The following is a 6646-nucleotide window of genomic DNA, read 5'->3' on the forward strand; positions in this document are numbered from 1 at the left end:
AACGGCTCCCAAAAACACTTCCGCAACGGTCCGATTTTCCGTGGCGGAAGGGCGCCCAAGCGCGACGGACCGAAAAAATCGTCGTTGGACTTTGCCTGACGCAGTTTCGACAACGGAACCCATATCGTCGGGTTAGGCCCATAGGCGACAAAAAATGCCCCTTAGTTGACGATTTTGGGACGTTGTCTATCAGAACTTTTCTTGTAGTGTATCCTTAGTTAGAATCACCTTATTACTAAGAAACCACATAAAAATTTTAATTTTCAAGGGAATCTTTAACTTCCAAAGATATTTGCGAAGATACATCGTGTGGCCATTCATCCAATCAAGATACATAGACTTAACGGAGAAAATACCAGAATCCGTAAGTTTCCAAATAAACTTATCGGGTTCGGAAGTTAGATCAATTGTAATTAAACGTTGGCATAGATGTAACCATTGTACCCAGTTATTATCATTTAACCCTCGCCTAAAAGAGATATTAATAGGCACAGTAGCAAACACCGTTGATACTAATACAATTTTATGTTGAGTAATGTTATATAACGCCGGGTATTGATGAGATAAAGGCGTATCCCCCAGCCACACATCCTCCCAGAATCTAACAGATGTTCCATCTCCCACTCTAAAAAATCCTCGCTTGAAAAAGTCATCTTTAACATGCATAAGACCCTTCCAAAAAGGCGAATCTGTAGGTTTAACCTCAATTTGTGACTAAGTTTTATTTTTAAGGTATTTGTTACTCAAAAGCTGTTGCCACATACCCTCCTCATTAAGGAGTTTGAACAACCATTTGCTTAATAAGCATTTGTTCTTTAATTCCAAAACCTCAATACCCAACCCTCCTTGATCCTTAGGTCTACAAAGAATATTCCATTTAGATAATCTATATTTCTTCTTGTGTTCATCCGATTGCCAGAAAAAATTTGATCTATAATAGTCTAGCCTCTTCCTCACCCCAATTGGGATTTCCAGGAAGGAAAGCATAAACATATAGAGACTTGTAAGGACCGAATTAATGAGGGTCAAACTATCACCATAAGACAACATCTTACTACGCCAACACCCCAATTTTGACGCAAACCTAGTTTCAATCGGGTTCCACTCAGCATTTCTTAAGGTCCTATAATGAACCGGGATCCCTAAGTACCTCAAAGGTAGGACTCCCGACTCGCATCCAAAAATGTGCCTGTACTGATCCTCTATATCTTTTGCCTTACCAAAAGCAAAAATTTCACTCTTGTGGAAATTAATCTTTAAACACGATAATTGTTCAAAGATGCATAGAACTAGTTTCATATTCACGGCCTTAGCAACATCATGTTCCAGAAAAAGAATTGTATCATCTGCATACTGTAAAATGGATATACCGCCATCAATCAAATGTGGCAGCAGGCTCCCCAATTTACCCTCATCCTTAGCCCTAGCAATTAGGATCGCTAACATATCCGCGACAATATTGAAGAGAATAGATGATAAAGGGTCTCCCTGGCGCAGTCCTTTCCTAGTTTGAAAATTATGTCCAATGACATCATTAACTCTTATACCTACACTCCCCCTTGCACAAATTGCTTTATTCGATCACACCAAATTGGATCAAAACCTTTCATACGTAGAACTTGTTGCAAAAAGGGCCATTTAACCTTGTCATATGCTTTTTCGAAATCAATTTTAAAAAGCACCCCATCTAGTTTTCTCCTATGCATTTCATGTATTGTCTCATGGAGAACTACCACTCCTTCCAGAATATGTCTACCAGGTATGAACGCCGTCTGTGTAGGTCTAATTACTTTGTGAGCAACCTCAGAAATACGGTTTGTCGCAACTTTAGTAAAGATTTTGAAGCTCACATTGAGCAAACATATATGCCTATATTGTTGAATTTGAGTCGCATTTTCTTTCTTAGGTAGTAAAGTAATCACCCCAAAATTCAGCTTGTACAAAGGAAATTCCCCCTTATGAAAGCTCTCAAATAAATCCATCAAATCATATTTAATAACCCCCCAAAAATGCTGGTAAAACTCCGCTGGGAAGCCATCAGGTCCTGGTGATTTATTATGTTCCATCTGAAATACAGCATCATGAACCTCCTCCATTGAGAAGTTTGCAATTAACACTGTATTCTCCTCTGCCGACAATTGCGGAATATCTTCCGTTCTGTCTTCATCCAATGAGACCGAACTAGGTTCTGGATTTCCAAATAACTTTTTATAATATTTTGAAATATATCCCCTTAGATTATCATCCCCGACAATAGTACCCTCCTCTTGTTCCAGCTGGTAAATTTTCTTTTTTCTATACTTACCATTTGCAATAAGGTGGAAATATTTAGTATTATCGCCCCCTTCCTGGATGTACTTAACTTTAGCTCTTTGCGCCCACTTAATCTCTTCTTCTCGTCGGAGCTTATTCAGCTTTTCATTCGCTTTTTTTAATTCATTACGCTCAACAAGCGATAACGGCATCGTTTCCGCCTTAATATCTAAAGTGTCTATAATGTTCAAAAGCCGATCCTTCTCCCTTTTATATTGTCCACTTAAATTCTTTGCCCAACCCCTTAAAAAACGGCGCAAATGCCTTATTTTATTTTGCCATGTTTGAATTGAGGTTTTTCCAATGGGGCCGGCCTCCCATTCCCTAGCAATAAGCTCATAAAACCCCTCTTGTTCTAGCCAAGCCAGTTCAAACGAGAAACGTGATTTATTCCCTATGTGTGCCTGAATCCCCGCATCAATCAAAAGTGGCGTGTGGTCAGATCCAGAGCGAGTCAAAGCCCGAACCGTGACCAAGGGGTATTTCTGTTCCCACTCAACGCTTGCTAGTACCCTATCCAGTTTTTCGTAGGTGGGATTATCTCTTCTACTGGCCCAAGTAAATTGCCGTCCAGACAAACCAATTTCTCTCAAATTAAGATTCTCAATGATCGCATTAAAAATAAATGGCCAACGGGGATTAAAGTTATCATTACTCTTCTCCTCTGGTTTTCTCAAAATATTAAAGTCCCCGGCTAATAGCATAGGTATCGTTTCAGATTCACAAGTCCGCACTAATTCGGAAAGAAACTCATATTTATTTTTGTCTTGTGCCGCACCATACACCGGTACAAGTAGCCATTGAAACCCATCCTTTTTAGAGGTAATAGACAACTTAACACAGTAGTCTCCACTATCTACCCTATTTACCACCAAAGTATTTGTGTTAATCCCTACAAGAATTCCTCCCGATCTCCCATGTGGTGGCAAACAAAACCATGCAAACTCCTTACCCACTGCTAAATCTCGTAAGAAATGTACCGCAAAGCTAGACTGGCCTGTCTCTAGCAAAACAATAAAATCTAGGTCATACTCTCTTATCGATTCTTTCACAAACAAATGTTTTCCCGGATCTTTAAAACCTTCACTATTCCACGTCAATCCTCTCAAATTAGTCATAACAATTTTGATGGTTTGATTCTAACCCTGTTACTCCGTCTAATATTTTTCTTATCGTAAGATTTCTTTTTGCGTTGTTTTCTTTCCCTATTATCCATCTTAGGAATCTGTACATCAACATCATCCAAAAGACTCTCCTCGGCTTCCAAATCATCACATAGATCGGACGCACGTGAAACCGCTAGACAACAAGATGCATTTTTAAGATTATTTTCCGACTTTTCCTTACAGTTTAGCATAATAAGTGATCTCTGCACTTCAAAATCTTTTATTAACTTAGCCGACTTAACGCATTCTGAACTAGAAACACCAAGAGACACCCCCAAAGACAACGCATTCTCAATTATTTGTTCTTCCGAAAAGGATGCAATAGAGGTTGGTTTGGAGGTAGACATACCTATCACTGGTATTTCCATACGTTGCTGTGTAAGCAACATCGCCTTCTCCATTTGCTTCATATCGGCGTTTGGCTGACTACGCAGTCTTCCACTCGACCGCACGTCCCTCCTTGCCTCCTCCTGAATCCCCCCAAAAGCAACAATTTGCTCTTGAGTATGTTGTAAAGTCCTCGGCACCTCCTTGATCAAAGTAGGAGTAACCAAGCCTTCCTGTACATTATTATGTGTTTGTTTTAAGATTGAAACATCCATGTTGAGAGGTGAACCAGTAAACAGTAATTTTTTCACCTTAGAAATGTTGATCGACGTAGTGCCGAGCGGTGCACCGTGCATGGCGCCATGAAAACCATGCATAGCAGGCCGCACCTCAGCTGGACCCCCGGTCCCCATCTTACCTGGGCCGAGCGACGGAACCAAAGGTCGCTGCTCGACCGATCCTGGGCTGCGCAGCGAGGAAGCTCCATGCTTCCCAGGCGTCGAGGCGCCGTCTTGCCGGCCCAGCGCAGCATGCCCCGGAGCGCTTGCGCCATGCAACGGAGTCGTGATCGACGTCCCCGCGAGAACACCAACGCCGGCGCTCGGAAGGGATGGCACATACGCCATATCGAGCGTCCCAACAGGTGTACAAGTAGGATTAGCAGAAGATTTCGGCACATGCACAGTAGCCTCCTCTACTACAGAACTGAAAACGGAGAGCAATTGTTTAGGACTAATACAATGTTGAGATGAAGTAGATAATACATCGTCATACCTTAATGTATTTATACCACCCAAATTTCTCATTGTTTCACCGGCAGCATATATACTAGACAGTGATCCTTGCACAGCCCCTGATTTTGCATCCATATTTTGCTGAGAGTTAGAAGCTTCTTTTTCATCATTCTTCTCCCCAGTATTCTTACTTCTCTTAATATTACGGTCTGCATCAGTACCACCAGGTTTATCATGTAGATTTGAATGGGAGTCATCATCTCCCCCATCTCCTGGTGCCTCCGACATAGTGATATCCTGATTATTAGTGAGGTGCTCACCCTCCACTTCAAACCTCAAACGAAAAAACTCATGCTTGATCTTAAGGTCCCAAGTGTCAGGTATGAGATTAGAATCAAGGCATGTAATAAGCACACGAAGAACATTATTTTGCCTTGTAAAGGTGATATCAATATCCTTAGTCCTACCAAAAACATCTCCAAGGGCCCAAAGAGCAAGATAATCATCAAGAGCAACAGGTGAAAGGCCATACACCCTTACCCACACATCTTCTGGCACCCAAGCAGGTTGAACATCCTTTTTCCAAAAATCAAATAAGAGAACAATGTTTGAGTCTGGCACATGAAATCTTCCAAAATGCTGCACTCTTACCAACTCAACTTTGCTTGGAAAATTCACTCTGAAGACATTCTCTTCCATGAGCTCCACCTCCCAGTGATAAAGAGGATCAGGAACAATCCACTGTAAATGATTGATCAATTGTTCAACAGACAGTTCCCCACCAGAAACTTCCACTCTTCCCAATCTAGTATTCTCCACCCTCGGCCTAACAGAAGCAGACAAGGGTAACTCCCAAAAAGCTAAATCCGGGTGACCCATACCATACATAGAAATGCGAGGTCTAGGAGCCTTAAGAAGTGGACAATCTTTCGAAGCATGTTCAGGTCGTTGACAACATTCACAAAGAATTGCCTCGCAGTCATTGAGGAAATGCCCCACTTTGCGACAACGAAAACAACTAGGACCTTTCTTTTTAGTGGCAGCCACAAATTCAGCCTCTGTTAGGCCTTCCAAATCGACAGCACTTGCACATCCAGCCACAGCCAGTAATACATCTTCCGCCCTTTGAACTTGTTGCTGTTGCCCCTGCACATTGCCATTATTTTGAACCGGCACATACACCGGCTGTGGCCTTGCAATGCTGGTATGCCGCACCACCGCTTGCCCCGAGGGAGCCGCAGCCTCTTTGTGCTGATGAACTACCGGCTGTTGAGTCACCTGTGGAATGTCTTGGCGGCCAGCGAGCTGTCGAGCAAAAGCATCTGCTGCATCGGCTACCATCTTCTGCTGCACCTCCGTCAAGCCGGCCACCTGGGTAGCATACCTACCCTGACCATTAGCAGCCTCTCCATTGAAGTTATTTGGCACAAAGCGACGTGCATTGTTACTATTATATCCGGCATACCGACGAACATCACCTCTAGAATTATAACCTTGATAATTCCGATTACCTCCGGCTGAGAATTGTCGGCCCTGCCCTGCTCGGAAGACCCCATCAGCAAACACATTGTTCTGGTCCCCGTCATGTCCAGACCCAGAGGCATCTCCCGCAGTACCACTTGGCCCGCCTTCATGGAAGGTGCTATTGCGGCTACCACGTCCACCTCCGTCCGCAGCAAAACCAGCATGCCAACCCGAGCCACGCCCTCCACCGTCCCCATGTCCGCCATGCTGGCCACGGCCACGGTTAGGGAACCCTCCCCGATTCGCCATGGACAGCACAAAGGGAGGAGCGTGCGGAGGAACAACCCGAGCCGGCGGCGATTTGTTTAGGAACCCTAAGCGATAGGATTTACCACGAGCAAATTGCGGCAATCGTTGATTAACATGATTTTCAGAGATCAGATCAAAGCCCATACGACCTTGTTGATTCGTCTCAACAGCCAACGGATCCAAAGAAAGAGAGCCCAAATGGCCCACAGTCTTTAATTTTGAAAAAAATTGATCTGTGTCAGGCCGTTGAACCTGCAGAGGTGGAGATCTGGCCAGCCGACGGGATCGCCGGCGCCAAGCCGCATGTTTCCTCCTTCTCCTTTGCACTTGAAT

At 43.6% G+C, this 6646-nt stretch overlaps 1 pseudogene; it reads right to left on the reverse strand.

The window, feature by feature from the left end:
• Positions 1–454: 454 nt before the first annotated feature.
• Positions 455–6270, reverse strand: LOC124704645 (annotated as a pseudogene).
• Positions 6271–6646: the final 376 nt, after the last annotated feature.

The sequence above is a fragment of the Lolium rigidum genome, chromosome 1 (genome assembly GCF_022539505.1).
Source record: "Lolium rigidum isolate FL_2022 chromosome 1, APGP_CSIRO_Lrig_0.1, whole genome shotgun sequence".
NCBI lineage: Eukaryota > Viridiplantae > Streptophyta > Magnoliopsida > Poales > Poaceae > Lolium > Lolium rigidum.